The following is a 16,463-nucleotide window of genomic DNA, read 5'->3' as shown; positions in this document are numbered from 1 at the left end:
CTGTTGCAAGAAAGCCAAGTTAAATAAAACATGCTGTCTTTGAAACTTGCTAGACAGAACATGCTGTGTTGCAACATGCAACAGCCTGACAGAAGCTGGAATTTGTGGGATGTATTTGGGATGCAGAAGCATGAATATTGTACTGAGTTGTCAGTGACTATCAGAAGCCTGGCTGGGGAAGATAAAAAAAATCGTTCCTGGGAAGGCACCAGACAGGCTGTCTTTAGTCTCTGTGGGGACTCACCAAGTCCAATAACCTTGGCCCAAACCTCGATGACTGTTGCCATAGAAACCAGCACATGCGCCCAGCGGGAGTTCATTTCTCAAAGCTTCCAGCCCAGGCCAACAGAGCATGGCTCCAGAGGTGAGAAAGCTGCTCTTTATCCCCGAGTGGAGGTCCTGGCACCTGGCAAATAGCTGAATCAGCTCAATTTGTGAAGCCCTAGGAGCTCTGTCCCAGAGGGAACCACAGGACCAAAAAATCCTGCCATGGTCACCTTCCCAACCCTAAATGATCAACACTCACCTGAAAAAAGAAAATCCAAATATCACCATCTCAGATCAGTTGACAACCTGTATGACATAATTTTCCAAGGAAAGCAAAGGGCCTGCATTTTTTTTTTTAATACCATGCAGTGGTTTGCCCTGAAACAGTTTCTCAGAGTTTCCTTTTCCCAGGGAACGCCCAGCTTTGTTCTTGGCTCTTTGGCTTTTACCTTCTTCTAGGGGACCCAGAAGCCCATCAGAGTTCCTCGTATAAACGGAAAGTGGTTTTTCACTTTACGATATGATTAAAATTGTATGAAATTCAATACGGGTTTTTCTTTTGCCTTTCCCACAAATTGTAAAAAAAAAAAAAAAAAAAAAGGCTAAATCCATACTAAGGCAAGTTTCATTCCTTGGGTACTGAGTTTATATATCACATTTTTCAACTTGGGGAACAGTTTAAAAGCTGAGCCTTTATATCCCTCTAACAAAGGAAGAAGAAAGAGAAATGCTTTTGACCAAAATGCTTTCTGCCCAGGTTTGACATCGGGTGGGCTGATGGCCAACTGGGATGGCAGGGACTGGAGAAATTTAACCAGTGAGAAGATCGGAGGATAAGTAGAGAACTGAATTTTTGAGTTAAAAAGTGACTTCTTAGGCTATTATTCCGTGGTTTGCTGGAATTTCAGTTGTGCATCCACAGAAGATCTATAAAGTTTGGTATGTGCACATCAACACAGATACCGAGATGCTCTGAGAAACTTCTTTGACAGAGGGTACAGGACTGTAGACCCCTGAAACTTTAAGTCATAGTTCATGCGTTCACGTTTCCTTTTCCCAATTAGCACCACCCCCCCATCAATAACAAGCTGTAGGGGTAGAGAAGAGTTAATCCTAGAAAATTCTGTTTACAATATCTTTCTAATTTAAGACAAGTTAATTTTCTATAGATTCAGACCTTGAGCTTCATGTGTCTGAATTTGGGGGGTGCCCATGCTCATTCAATAGTTCCAGCATTAAGTAAAGGTCAGTTCTGTACTTCCTGAAGAGGGAGGCAACGTATAGTTGGGAGAAAGGTTCTCTGGGCCAATCTCTCAGGTACCTTCTGCAGCACCCAGGAGAACAGGTATGTGGGGCCAGGTATGTGGTGGTCCCTCCCTCAGAGCTTGTTGTCTCTCCAGGACAGTGGACCACATCCTTTGCTTCTAGGACAGAGGTTCTCAAATTTGAGAGGACATCAGAATCCCTGGGGGTGGGAAAAACTTGTAAACAATGCAGTTTTCCAGGTTCCCAGAGGTTTCAATTCAGTTGATCTGAGGTGGACACGGCTGGTTGTAAGTATTAAAAAATGACATCATTAAAAAACTAACATTACTATGTACTTGGTACATTATGTGCCCTTCCACATATGTAAGTACATACATATGCTTTATCATACATAATTAATTCACAATTATACATATCAGGTATTATCTATCCCATGTGTATAAGCATGTACATCAGCCTCTTGATCTTACATAACACATTATATAGTCCAAGTCACATTAGATTCCAGTCCCTACGAATATTCAAACATATAAGAGGAGATAAGTCGTAACAAGGTGAGCATCCTGGAAAGTGTGACGAATCAAAGTGTAGCTTAAAGCACCTAGTTTACACCCAGGAGATTTCATACTGCATGAACACTCGGTGCTAAAACTACCCTCCCAAACTCAACTATCATAAGTAAATAAAACATTCATCCAACATCTAAAGTATAGGAGATAAGAGAGAAGACAGGATGGTGGAACAGAAGACCTGGAGCTCACCTCCTCCTGCACAAACACCAGAATCACAGCTAACTGCTGAACAGCCATCAGTAACAGAGACTGGAACCTACCAAAAGGGAATTCTATGTACAAAGACAAGAAGTCACAACAAGATGGGAGGAGGGGCACACTCACTTATATGATCAAATCCCATACATCCCCAGGTGGGGGACCCACAAACTTGAGATTCTATTGCAGCAGTTCTCCCATGGGAGTGGGAGTTCTGAGCCCCACATCAGGCTCCCCAGCCTGGGGGTCTGGCATCAGGAGGAGGAGCCCCCAGAGCATTTGGCTTTGAAGGCCAATAAGGCTTGATTGCAGGAGCTCCACAGGACTGGGGGAAACAGAGACTCCACTCTTGGGGGATGCACACAAGGTCATGTGCACACCAGGACATAGGACAAAAACAGTGACTTCATAGGAGCCTGGGCCAGACCAGCCTGCTGGTATTGGAGGGTCTCCTGGGGAGGCAGCTGTGGCTTTCTCTTGGGACATAAAGGCTGGTGGCAAACATATACAAGAGCACGCATCCGAAGGCTGACATCTTGCTTGGGACATCAGCAAAAACAATAGAAGAGATCAATGGAACTAAAAGCTGGTTCTTTGAAAAGATAAAATTGATAAACCTTTAGTCAGACTCATCAAGAATAAAAGGGAGAGAGGGTCCAAATCAATAAAATCAGAAATGAAATAAGAGAAGTTACACCCAACACCAGAGAAATACAAAGGACTGTAAGAGACTACTACAAGCAACTCTATGCCAATAAAATGGACAACCTAGAAGAAATGGACAAATTCTTAGAAAGGTACAATCTCCCAAGACTGAACCAGGAAGAAATAGAAAATATGAACAGACCAGATGGTTTCACAGGTGAATTCTATCAAACATTCAGAGAAGAGATAACACCTATCCTTTTGAAACTATTCCAAAAAAGTCTGCAGAGAAAGGAAAACTTCCAACCTCATTCTATGAGGCCACCATCACCCTGATGCCAAAACCAGACAAAGATAACCACAAAAACAAAATTACAGGCCAATATCACTGATGAACATAGATGCAAAAATCCTCAACAACATACTAGCAAACTGAAGCCAACAATATATTAAAAGGAAGTGGAATTTATCCCAGGGATGCAACTATTTTTCAATATCTGCAATTCAGTCAGTGTGATACACCACATTCATAAACTGAAGACCAAAGCAATCTTGAGAAAGAAAAACGGAGCTGCAGGAATCAAGCCTCCTGACTTTAGACTGTACTAAAAAGCTACAGTCATCAAAACATTACAGTACTGGCACAAAAAGAGAAATATAGATCAATGAAACAGGATAGAAAGCCCAGAAATAAACCCACGCACCTATGGTCAATTAATCTATGACAAAGGAGGCAAAAATATACAATGGAGAAAAGACAGGCTCTTCAATAAGCGGTGCTGGGAAAACTGAACAGCTACATGAAAAAGAATGAAATTAGAACATTTTCTAACACTATAAACAAAAATAAACTCAAAATGGATTAAAGACCTAAATGTAAGACTGGATACTATAAAACTCCTAGAGGAAAACACAGGCAGAACACTCTGATGTAAATCACAGAATATCTTTTTGGACCTGTCTTCTACAGTAATGGAAATAAAAATGAAAATAAACAAATGGGACCTAATTAAACTTAAAAGCTTTTGCACAGAAAAGGAAAACATAAACAAAATAACCTACAGAATGGGAGAAAATATTTGCAAATGATGAGACTGACAAGGGATTAATCTCCAAAATATGCAAACAGCTCATACAGCTCAATATCAAAAAAAACCACCCAATCAAAAAATGGGTAGAAGATCTAAAAAGCCATTTCTCCAAAGAAGACATACAGATGGCTAAAAAGCACATGAAAAGATGCTCAGCATTGCCAATTATTAGAGAAATGCAAATCAAAACTACAATGAGGTATCACCTCACACCAGTCAGAATGGCCATCATCAAAAGTCTAGAAGTAACAAATGCTGCAGAGGGTATGGAGAAAAGGGAACCCTCCTACAATGCTGGTGAGAATGTAAGTTGGTACAACCACTATAGATAACAGTATGGGGGCTCCTTAAAAACTAAAATTAGAGCTACCATATGATCCTGCAATTCCACTCTGGAGGAAACCATGATTCAAAAAGATACATGCACCTCAATGTTCACAGCAGCACTATTTACAATAGCCAAGACATGGAAACAACCTAAATGTCCATTGACAGATGAATGGGTAAAGAAAATGTGGTATATATACACAATGGAATATTACTCAGCCATAAAAAGAGAATGAAATAATGCCATTTGCAGCAACATGGATGGTCCTAGAGATTATCATATTAAGTTACATAAGCCAGACAAAGACAAATATATGATATCACTTATGTGGAATCTTAAAAAAATGATACAAATGAACTTATTTACAAAACAGAAATAGACTCAGAGACATAGAAAACAAATTTATGGTTACCAAAGGGTGGGGGGAGGGATAAATTAGGAGTTTGGGATTAAAATATACACACCACTATATATAAAGTAGATAACTAACAAGGACCTACTATATAGCACAGGGAACTATACTCAATAACCTATATTGGAAGGGAAAGTAAAAAAATAATATATATATTTACATATATATATGTATAACTGAATCACTTTGCTGTACACCTGAAACTAACACAACATTGTAAATCAACTATATTTCAATCAAAATTAAAAACAACAAAGTATAGGAGATAGAAATTTAAATCAGGGGCTATAGATAAGGTACTATAAGGGAATGATGAAAAAATCATTGAAAGTACCAAAAAGCAAAGTTTACCTCTTTTAGCTTTTGCATAATGGTTTAACTAGGAAACTTTAACATACAGAACTTAAGTTAAATGATCTGAAATCAGATGAGTTATTTATGAACAGTTTACAGGAACAAACTCATCTATATGGCAAAAGAGTAGGAAGATTTATGAGCAGAGGTGACAAACCTAACAAGCCTGGTGATAGCTGGTTGTCCAGGAAAGAATTTTAGTTCCACTTGAAATATTACTTTAAAAACATAACTTTTAACATAGTTGTAAAAGTTATGTAAAAAAAGTACAGCTTTTAGTTATGGGATACAAATCTCCCTAGAGAGTAAGCATTAACAATACCATAGTTGGCTTAAAGGCAGCCACCAATTAAGAAAGCATTCAAGGTCAACCACACATTCATCTTAATACTAACAGTAAACAAACCAACTATTAATTAATAGATTAGTCCAGTATTAAATTGGGAGAAGTACAATAATACTGTCAATATGAGTAATAAGAAATGTTTCTCCTTGCATAAGCTTACCTCAGATGGGTAACCTACTGATAGTTAACATTAAGATGAACCTAAACATGGGACTTCCCTGGTGGTCCAGTGGTTAAGAATCTACCTTCCAATGCAAGGGATGCAGGTTCAATCCCTGGTCGGGGAACTAAGATCCCACATGCCGTGGGGCAACTACGGAGCCTGTGTACCACAACTAGAAAGCCTGCATGCTGCAACTATTGAGGCTGCATGCTAAATAAATAATACATAAATAAACCTAAACAAATACCTCATTATTTATTAAAACATTTGTTAACCCAACACAGGCACACATTTAAGGAGAGATTAACAAAAGTAAAAGGAACTAGGCAATCACAAACCCTGCCTGTTTATTAAAAACATTACTTGTAGCACTTCTAGTATTAGAGGCACTGCCTGCCCAATGACATCTGTTTAATAGTCAGGGTATTCTGAGTGTGCAAAGGTAGCATAATCATTTTTTCTCTAAGTAAGGACTTGTGTGATTGGTCACATGAGGGGTTTCCTGTCTCTTTTAATCAGTGAAATTGACCTTGCCCTGAAAAGGTGGGAATAATGTAAGATGAGAAGACCCTATGGAGCTTTAGTTAATTAATTAATCCAAAAAAATAATAATTGAACTTTAAGGGATAACATAACTTTTAATGGATTAACAATTTTGGTGGGGGTGACCTTGGAGAGTACAACAACCTTTGAGTGATTAAAACTTAGACCAACTAATCAAATGCTTTACACCTATTGACCTAAAACATTGATCAACAGAAGTTATCCCAGGGATAATAATCCTATTCTAGAGTTCATATTGATAATAGGGTTTACGAACTTGATGCTGGATCAGGACATCCCAATGGTGTAACTGCTATTAATGGTTTGTTTGTTCAACAATTAAAGTCCTACGTGATCTGAGCTCAGACTGGAGTAATCCCAGTTGATTTCTATTATAGATTTCTCCCAGTATGAGAGGACAAGAGAAATAAGGCCTACTTTACAAAATGTCTTCAAACTAAATGATTATATAATCTATTATATAATAGATTATATATTATTATATAATATCTATTACATAATAGATTATATAATATTATATAATCTATTATTTAATTGAACCTAAAAATTCAATTAATTTATACATATCCTACTGTAGAACAGTGTCTGTTAGGGTGACAGAGCATGGTAACTGCATAAAACTTAAACCTTTATCCACAGTGGTTCAAGTCCTCTTCCTAAGAATATATTTATAATCAATGTTCTTTCACTAATTACCCAGTTTCACTCACCATAGCATTCCTCACTTTAACTGAATGGAAAATCCTAGGCTATCTGCAAATCCAGAAAGGGCCAAACATCATCAGCCTCTGTGGATTATTACAACCCATTGCTGATGCAGTCAAATTATTTATTAAAGAACCACTACAACCATCAATCTCATCAATTTATATGTTTACTATTACACCAACGCTAGCCTTAACCCTGGCTGTCACATTATGAATTCCTCTTAACACACCTTATCCACTAATTAACATGAACCTAGGTGTACTATTTATACTAGCTATATCAAGCCTAGCCATTTATTCCATCCTCTGCTCTGAGCTTCAGATTCAAAATATGCATTAATCGGAGCTCTATGGGCAGTAGCACAGACAATCTCATATGAATGAGATGATTCTGTTATTATTCCTACAGATAAATGGATCATTTATAGTTTCAAGAGTTAATTATTACACAAGAACACCTATGACTATTTTTCACATCCTGACCCCTAGCCAGAAATTGTTTTATCTCTACTCTAGCAGAAACCAGCAGAGCCCCACTGGATTTAACAGAAGGAGAATTAAAACTTGTATTCAGCTTCAGTGTGGGAAATGTAACAGGCCCGTTCACCCTGTTCTTTCTAGCAGAATATGTCAATATCATTATAGTATTTTCACAACCATCTATTTTTAGGAGCATTTCACAATCCCTACATGCCAGAATTATACACAGCCAATGTCATCATTAAAACACTCCTGTTTTGATTACTGCAGCTTTATAGTACAGTCTGAAGTCAGGGAGCATGACTGCTGCAGCTTTGTTTTTCTTTCTCAAGATTGCTTTTGCTATTTGGGGTTGTTTGTATTCCAGACAAATTTTAAGAATTTTTTGCTCTAGCTCTGCAAAAAAATGCCATTGGTAATTTGATAGGTATTGCACTGAATCTGTAGATTGCCTTGGGTAGTATAGTCATTTTGACAATAAACTTAAAAGCTTTTGCACAGCAAAGGAAACCATAAACAAAATGAAAAGACAACCCACAGAATGGGAGAAAATATTTGCCAACGAAGGATTAATCTCCAAAATATACAAACAGCTCATGCAGCTCAATGTAAAAAAAACAAACAACCAAATCAAAAAATGGGCAGAAGACCTAAATAGACATTTCTCCAAAGAAGACATACAGATGACCAAGAGTATGCGAAAAAATTCTCAACATCACTAATTATTAGAGAAATGCAAGTCAAAACTACAATGAGGTATCATCTAACACCCAGTCAGAATGGCCATCATCAAAAAGTCTACAAATAGTAAATGCTGGAGAAGGTGTGGAGAAAAGGGAACCATCATACACTGTTGGTGGGAATGTAAATTGGTACAGCCACTATGGAAAACAATATGGAAGCTCCTTAAAAAACTAAAAATAGAGCTACCATATGATCCTGCAATCCCATTCCTTGGCACATATCTGGAGAAAACTGTAATTCAAAAAGACACATGCACCCCAACCTGCACTGCAGCACCATTTACATAGCCAAGACATGGAATCAACCTAAATGTCCACTGACAGATGAATGGATAAAGAAGATGTGGTATATATATATATATATATACAATGGAATATTACTCAGCCATTAAAAAGAATGAAATAATGCCATTTGCAGCAACATGGATAAACCCAGAGATGATCATACAAAGTGAAGTAAGTCAGAGAAAGATAAATATCATATATCACATATATGTGGAATCTTAAAAAGAAAGATACAAATGAACTTATTTATAAATCAAACAGACTCACAGACATAGAAAACTTAGAGTTGCCAAAGGGGAAGGGGGGGAGGATAAATTAGGAGTTTGAGATTAACATATAGCCACTACTTTATATAACATAGATAGCCAACAAGGACCTACTGTATAGCACAGGGAACTCTACTCAGTACTCTGTAATAACCTATATGGGAAAAGAATCTTAAAAAGAATAGGTATATGTATAACTGAATCACTTTGCTGTACACCTGAAACACAACACTGTAAATCAACTATACTCCAATACAAAATAAAAATTTTTTAAATAAAAATAATTCAAACAAACCAAAAAAACACTCCTAACAATCTCCTTTCTATGAGTTCAAATATCCTATCCGTAATTTTGATATGATCAACTTACAAAAAATTTTTTTACCACTAATACTAGGCCTATCTATATGAGAGGTTTCTCTACCTGTCATCACATCAGGCATCCCACCACAAACATAAGAAACATGTCTTACAAAAGAGGTACTTTGATACAGTAAATAATAGAGGTCTACACCCTCTTATTCCTAGAATCATAGGAATTGAACCTACCCTTAAGAATTTTACTTAAGGGGGAGCTTCAAGATGGCAGAAGAGTAAGACGCGGATATCACCTTCCTCCCCACAGATACATCAGAAATTCATCTACAGGTGGAACTGCTCCTATAGAACACCTACTGAAGGCTGGTAGAAGACCTCAGACCTCCCAAAAGGCAGGAAACTCCCCACGTACCTGGGTAGGGCAAAAGAAAAAAGAGAAAACAGAGACAAAAGAATAGGGATGGGACCTACACCAGTGGGAGGGAGCTGTGAAGGAGGAAAGGTTCCCACACACTAGAAGCCCCTTCGCAGGCGGAGACTGCGGGTGGCGGAGGGGGGAAGCTTCAGAGCCACGGAGGAGAGCGCAGTAACAGGGGTGCAGAGGGTAAAGCGGAGAGATTCCCGCACAGAGGATCGGTGCCGACCAGCACTCACCAGCCCGAGAGGCTTGTCTGCTCACCCGCCGGGACGGGAGGGGCCTGGGAGCTGAGGCTTGGGCTTCGGTTGGATTGCAGAGAGAGGACTGGGGTTGGCTGTATGAACATAGCCTGAAGGAGTTAGTGCACCATGGCTAGCCGGGAGGGAGTCCGGGAAAAAGTCTGGAGCTGCCGAAGAGGCAAGAGACTTGTTTTGCCTCTTTGTTTCCTGGTGCACGAGGAGAGGGGATTAGGTGCGCCACTTAAAGGAGCTCCAGAGACAGGGTCGCCAGCTGCGGCTATCAGGGTGGACCCCAGAGACCGGAATGAGACACTAAGGCTGCTGCTGCCACCACCAAGAAGCCTGTGTGCGAGCACAGGTCTCTCTCCACACCTCCCCTCCTGGGAGCCTGTGCCGCCCGCTACTGCCAGGGTCCCGTGATCCAGGGACAACTTCCCTGGGAGAACGCATGGCGCGCCTCACGTTGGTGCAACTTCACGCTGGCCTCTGCAGCCGCAGGCTCACCCCGAATCCGTACCCCTCTGTCCCCCCGGCCTGAGTGAGCCAGAGCCCCCGAATCAGCTGCTCCTTTAACAGTATCCTGTCTGAGAGAAGAACAGACGCTCTCAGGCGACCTACACACAGAGGCGGGTCCAAATACAAAGCTGGACCCTGGAGCTGTGTGAACAAAGAAGAGAAAGGGAAATCTCTCCCAGCAGCCTTAGAAGCAGCGGATTAAAGCTCCACAATCAACTTGGTGTACCCTGCATTGGTGGAAAACCTGAATAGACAGCGAATCATCCCAAATTGAGGAGGTGGACTTTGAGAGCAAGATATATATATTTTTTCTCCTTTTTCTCTTTTTGTGAATGTGTATGTTTCTGTGTGTGATTTTGTCTGTATAGCTTTGCTTTTACCATTTGTCCTAGGGATCTCTCCATCCTTTTTTTTTTTTTTTTACTTAAAACATTTTTTTCATAATTATTTTTTATTTTAATAACTATATTTTATTTTACTTTGTTTTATTTTATCCTCTTTCTTTCTTTATATTTTTTCTCCTTTTTATTCTGAGCCGGATGGATGAAAGGCTCTTGGTGCTCCAGCCAGGAGTCAGTGCTGTGCCTCTGAGGTGGAAAGGCCAACTTCAGGACACAGGTCTACAAGAGACCTCCTAACTCCACGTAATATCAAACGGCGAAAACCTCCCAGAAATCTCCATCTAAATGCCAAGACCCAGCTTCACTCAATGACCAGCAAGCTACAGTGCTAGACACCCTATGCCAAACAAGTAGCAAGACAGGAACACAACCCCATTCATTAGCACAGAGGCTGCCTAAAATCATAATAAGGCCACAGACACCCCAAAACACACCACCAGACGTAGACTGCCCACCAGAAAAACAAGATCCAGCCTCATCCACCAGAACACAGGCACTAGTTCCCTCCACCAGGAAGCCTACACAACCCACTGAACCAACCTTAGCCACTGGGGACAGAAACCAAAAACAACAAGAACTACAAACCTGCAGCCTACAAAAAGGAGACCCCAAACACAGTAAGTTAGCAAAATGAGAAGACAGAAAAACACACAGCAGATGAAGGAGCAAGGTAAAAACCCAAAGACGTAACAAATGAAGAGGAAATAGGCAGTCTACCTGAAAAAGAATTCAGAATAATAATAGTAAAGATGATCCAAAATCTTGGAAATAGAATAGAGAAAATACAAGAAATGTTTAACAAGGAACTAGAAGAACTAAAGAGCAAACAAACAATGATGAACAACACAATAAATGAAATTAAAAATTCGTTAAGGGACTTCCCTGGTGGCACAGTGAGTGGCTGAGAGTCCGCCTGCTGATGCAGGGGACATGGGTTCGTGCCCCAGTCCGGGAAGATCCCACATGCCGCGGAGCAGCTAGGCCCGTGAGCCATGGCCGCTGAGCCTGCACGTCTGGAGCCTGTGCTCCGCAACGGGAGAGGCCACAACAGTGAGAGGCCTGAGTACCGCAGAAAAAAAAATTCGTTCCAAGTGATCAATAGCAGAATAACTGAGGCAGAAGAATGGATAAGTGACCTGGAAGATAAAATGATGGAAATAAATACTGCAGAGCAGAATAAAGAAAAAAGAATGAAAAGAATTAAGGACAGTCTCAGAGACCTCTGAGACAACATTAAACGCAGCAACATTCGAATTATAGGGGTCCCAGAAGAAGAGAAAAAGGAAGGGAGTGAGAAAATATTTGAAGAGATTATAGTTGAAAATTTCCCTAATATGGGAAAAGAAATAGTTAATCAAGTCCAGGAAGCACAGAGAGTCCCATACAGGATAAATCCAAGGAGAAACATGCCAAGACACATATTACTCAAACTATCAAAAATTAAATACAAAGAAAACATATTAAAAGCAGCAAGGGAAAAACAACAAATAACACACAAGGGAATCCCCATAAGGTTAACAGGTGATCTTTCAGCAGAAACTCTGCAAGCCAGAAGGGAGTGGCAGGACATATTCAAAGTGATGAAGGAGAAAAACCTACAACCAAGGTTACTCTACCCAGCAAGGATCTCATTCAGATTTGATGGAGAAATTAGAACCTTTACAGACAAGCAAATGCTAAGAGAATTCAGCACCACCAAACCAGCTTTAAAACAAATGCTAAGGGAACTTCTCTAGGCAGGAAACACAAGAGAAGGGAAAGACCTACAATAACAAACCCAAAACAAGAAAATGGGAATAGGAACATACATATCGATAATTACCTTAAATGTAAATGGATTAAATGCTCCAACCAAAAGACACAGACTGGCTGAATGGATACAAAAACAAGACCCGTATATATGCTGTCTACAAGAGACCCACTTCAGACCTAGGGACACATACAGAATGAAAGTGAGGGAATGGAAAAAGATATTCCATGCAAATGGAAATCAAAAGAAAGTTGGAGTAGCAATTCTCATATCAGACAAAATAGACTTTAAAATAAAGACTATTACAAGAGACAAAGAAGGACACTACATAATGATCAAGAGATCGATCCATTAAGAAGATATAACACTTGTAAATATTTATGCACCCAAGATAGGAACACCTCAATACATAAGGCAAATACTAACAGCCATAAAAGGGGAAATAGACAGTAACACAGTCATAGTAGGGGACTTTAACACCCCACATTCACCAATGGACAGACCATCCAAAATGAAAATAAATAAGGAAACACAAGCTTTAAATGATATATTAAACAACATGGACTTAATTGATATTTATAGCACTTTCCATCCAAAAACAACAGAATACACATTCTTCTCAAGTGCTCATGGAACATTCTCCAGGATAGATCATATCTTGGGTCACAAATCAAGCCTTGGTAAATTTAAGAAAACTGAAATCATATCAAGTATCTTTTCCAACCACAATGCTATGAGACTAGACAGCAATTACAGGAAAAGATCTGTAAAAAATACAAACACATGGAGGCTAAACAATATACTACTTAATAACCAAGAGATCACTGAGGAAATCAAAAATTACCTAGAAACAAATGACAATGAAAACACAATGACCCAAAACCTATGGGATGCAGCAAAAGCAGTTCTAAGAGGGAAGTTTATAGCAATACAATCCTACCTTAAGAAACAAGAAATATCTCAAATAAACAACCTAACCTTACACCTAAAGCAATTAGAGAAAGAAGAACAAAAAACCCCCAAAGTTAGCAGAAGGAAAGAAATCATAAAGATCAGATCAGAAATAAATGAAAAAGAAATGAAGGAAATGATAGCAAAGATCAATAAAACTAAAAACTTGTTCTTTTAGAAGATAAACAAAATTGATAAACCATCACACAGACTCATCAAGAAAAAAAAGGAGAAGACTCAAATCAATAGAATTAGAAATGAAAAAGGGGAAGTAACAACTGACACTGCAGAAATACAAAGGATCATGAGAAATTACTAAAGCAATTATATGCCAATAAAATGAGCAACCTGGAAGAAATGGACAAATTCTTAGAAATGCACAAACTTCCGAGACTGAACCAGGAAGAAATAGAAAATATGAACAGACCAATCACAAGCACTGAAATTGAAACTGTGATTAAAAATCTCCCAGCAAACAAAAGCCCAGGACCAGATGGCTTCACAGGCGAATTCTATCAAACATTTAGAGAAGAGCTAACACCTATCCTTCTCAAACTCTTCCAAAATATAGCAGAGGGAGGAACACTCCCAAACTCATTCTATGAGGCCACCATCACCCTGATACCAAAACCAGACAAAGATGTCACAGTGAAAGAAAACTACAGGTCAATATCACTGATGAACATAGATGCAAAAATCCTCAACAAAATACTAGTGAACAGAATGCAACAGCACATTAAAAGGGTCATACACCATGATCAAGTAGGGTTTATCCCAGGAATGCAAGGATTCTTCAATATACGCAAATCAATCAATGTGACACACCATATTAACAAACTGAAGAAGAAAAACCATATGATAATCTCAATCAGTGCAGAGAAAGCTTTTGACAAAATTCAACACCCATTTATGATAAAAAACCGTCCAGAAAGTAGGTACAGAGGGAACTTTCCTCAACATAATAAATGCCATATATGACAAACCCACAGCCATCATCGCCCTCAATGGTGAAAAACTGAAACCATTTCCACTAAGATCAGGAAGAAGACAAGGTTGCCCACTCTCACCACTCTTATTCAACGTAGTTTTGGAAGTTTTAGCCACAGCAATCAGAGAAGAAAAAGAAACAAAGGAATCCAAATCAGAAAAGAAGAAGTAAAGCTGTCAGTGTTTGCAGATGACATGATACTATACATAGAGAATCCTAAAGATGCCACCAGAAAACTGCCAGAGCTAATCAATGAATTTGGTAAAGTAGCAGGATACAAAATTAATGCACAGAAATCTCTGGCATTCCTATACAGTAAGGATGAAAAATCTGAAAGTGAAATTAAGAAAACACCCCCATTTACCATTGCAACAAAAAGAATAAAATATCTAGGAATAAACCTACTGAAGGAGACAAAAGACCTGTATGCAGAAAATTATAAGACACTGATGAAAGAAATTAAAGATGATACATATAGATGGAGAGATATACCATGTTCTTGGATTGGAAGAATGAACATTGTGAAAATGACTCTACTACCGAAAGCAATCTACAGATTCAATGCAATCCCTATCAAACTACCAGTGGCATTTTCACAGAACTAGAACAAAAAATTTCACAGTTTGTATAGAAACACAAAAGACCCCGAATAGCCAAAGCAATCTTTTTTTCTTTTTCTTTTTTTTTTTTTTTTGTGGTACGTGGGCCTCTCACTGCTGTGGCCTCTCCCATTGCGGAGCACAGGCTCCGGATACGCAGGCTCAGCGGCCATGGTCCACGGGCCCAGCCACTCCATGGCATGTGGGATCCTCCCAGACTGGGGCACAAATCCGTGTCCCCTGCATCGGCAAGCGGATTCTCAACCACTGCGCCACCAGGGAAGCCCCCAGAGCAATCTTGAGAAAGAAAAACGGAGCTGGAGGAATCAGGCTCCCTGACTTCAGACTATACTACAAGGCTACAGTAATCAAGACAGTATGGTACTGGCACAAAAACAGAAATATGGATCAATGGAACAGGATAGAAAGCCCAGAGATAAACCCACGCACATATGGTCACCTTATCTTTGATAAAGGAGGCAAGAATATACAGTGGAGAAAAGACAGCCTCTTCAGTAAGTGGTGCTGGGAAAACTGGACAGGTACATGTAGAAGTATGATATTAGAACCCTCCCTAACACCATACACAAAAATAAACTCAAAATGGATTAAAGACCTAAATGTAAGGTCAGACACTATCAAACTCTTAGAGGAAAACATAGGCAGAACACTCTTATGACATAAATCACAGCAAGATCCTTTTTGACCCACCTCCTAGACAAATGGAAATAAAAACAAAAATAAGCAACTGGGACCTAATGAAACTTAAAAGCTTTTGCACAGAATGGGAGAAAATAGTTGCAAATGAAGCAGCTGACAAAGGATTAATCTCCAAAATTTACAAGCAGCTCATGCAGCTCAATATCAAAAAAACAAACAACCCAATCCAAAAATGGGCAGAAGACCTAATAGACATTTCTCCAAAGAAGATATACAGATTGCCAACAAACACACGAAAGAACGCTCAACATCATTAATCATTAGAGAAATGAAAATCAAAACTACAATGAAATATTACTCAGCCATAAAAAGAAACGAAATTGAGTTATTTGTAGTGAGGTGGATGGGCCTAGAGTCTGTCATACAGAGTGAAGTAAGTCAGAAGGAGAAAAACAAATACCGTATGCTAACACATATACATGGAATCTAAGGGGGAAAAAAAGGCCATGAAGAAACTAGGGGCAACACGGGAATGACACAGACCTACTAGAGAATGGACTTGAGGATACGGGGAGGGGGAAGGGTAAGCTGTGACAAAATGAGAGAGTGGCAGGGACATATATACACTACCAAATGTAAAGTAGATAGCTAGTGGGAAGCAGTCACATAGCACAGGGAGATCAGCTTGGTGCTTTGTGACCACCTAGAGGGGTGGGATAGGGAAGGGAGATGCAAGAGCGAAGAGATATAGGAACATATGTATAACTGATTCACTTTGTTATAAAGCAGAAACTAACACACCATTGTAAAGCAATTATACTCCAATAAAGATGTTAAAAAAAAAGAATTTTACTTTCTTCATACTACCACGTTATAGTACCTTTTATAGTAAGATCCGCTAAGTAAGCTATCAGGCCCAGACCCCAAGAATGTTGG

At 39.2% G+C, this 16,463-nt stretch overlaps 1 protein-coding gene across 1 annotated transcript in view; it reads left to right on the top strand.

Moving 5' to 3' along the window:
• LOC131750508 (oxaloacetate tautomerase FAHD1, mitochondrial-like) overlaps nucleotides 1-9,332 on the top strand; it is a 114,713-nt gene extending 105,381 nt beyond the window's left edge. The window contains exon 6 of the mRNA XM_059052978.2: nucleotides 9,313-9,332. The gene's annotated coding sequence lies outside the window, so the exon portion shown is untranslated. The remainder of the gene's footprint in view (nucleotides 1-9,312) is intronic.
• The last annotated feature ends 7,131 nt before the right edge of the window (nucleotides 9,333-16,463 follow it).

Source organism: Kogia breviceps, chromosome 2 (assembly GCF_026419965.1).
Source record: "Kogia breviceps isolate mKogBre1 chromosome 2, mKogBre1 haplotype 1, whole genome shotgun sequence".
Taxonomy (NCBI): Eukaryota; Metazoa; Chordata; class Mammalia; order Artiodactyla; family Physeteridae; genus Kogia; species Kogia breviceps.
Note: the sequence above shows the minus strand (reverse complement) of the source record. Positions and strands in the feature narration are given on the sequence as shown.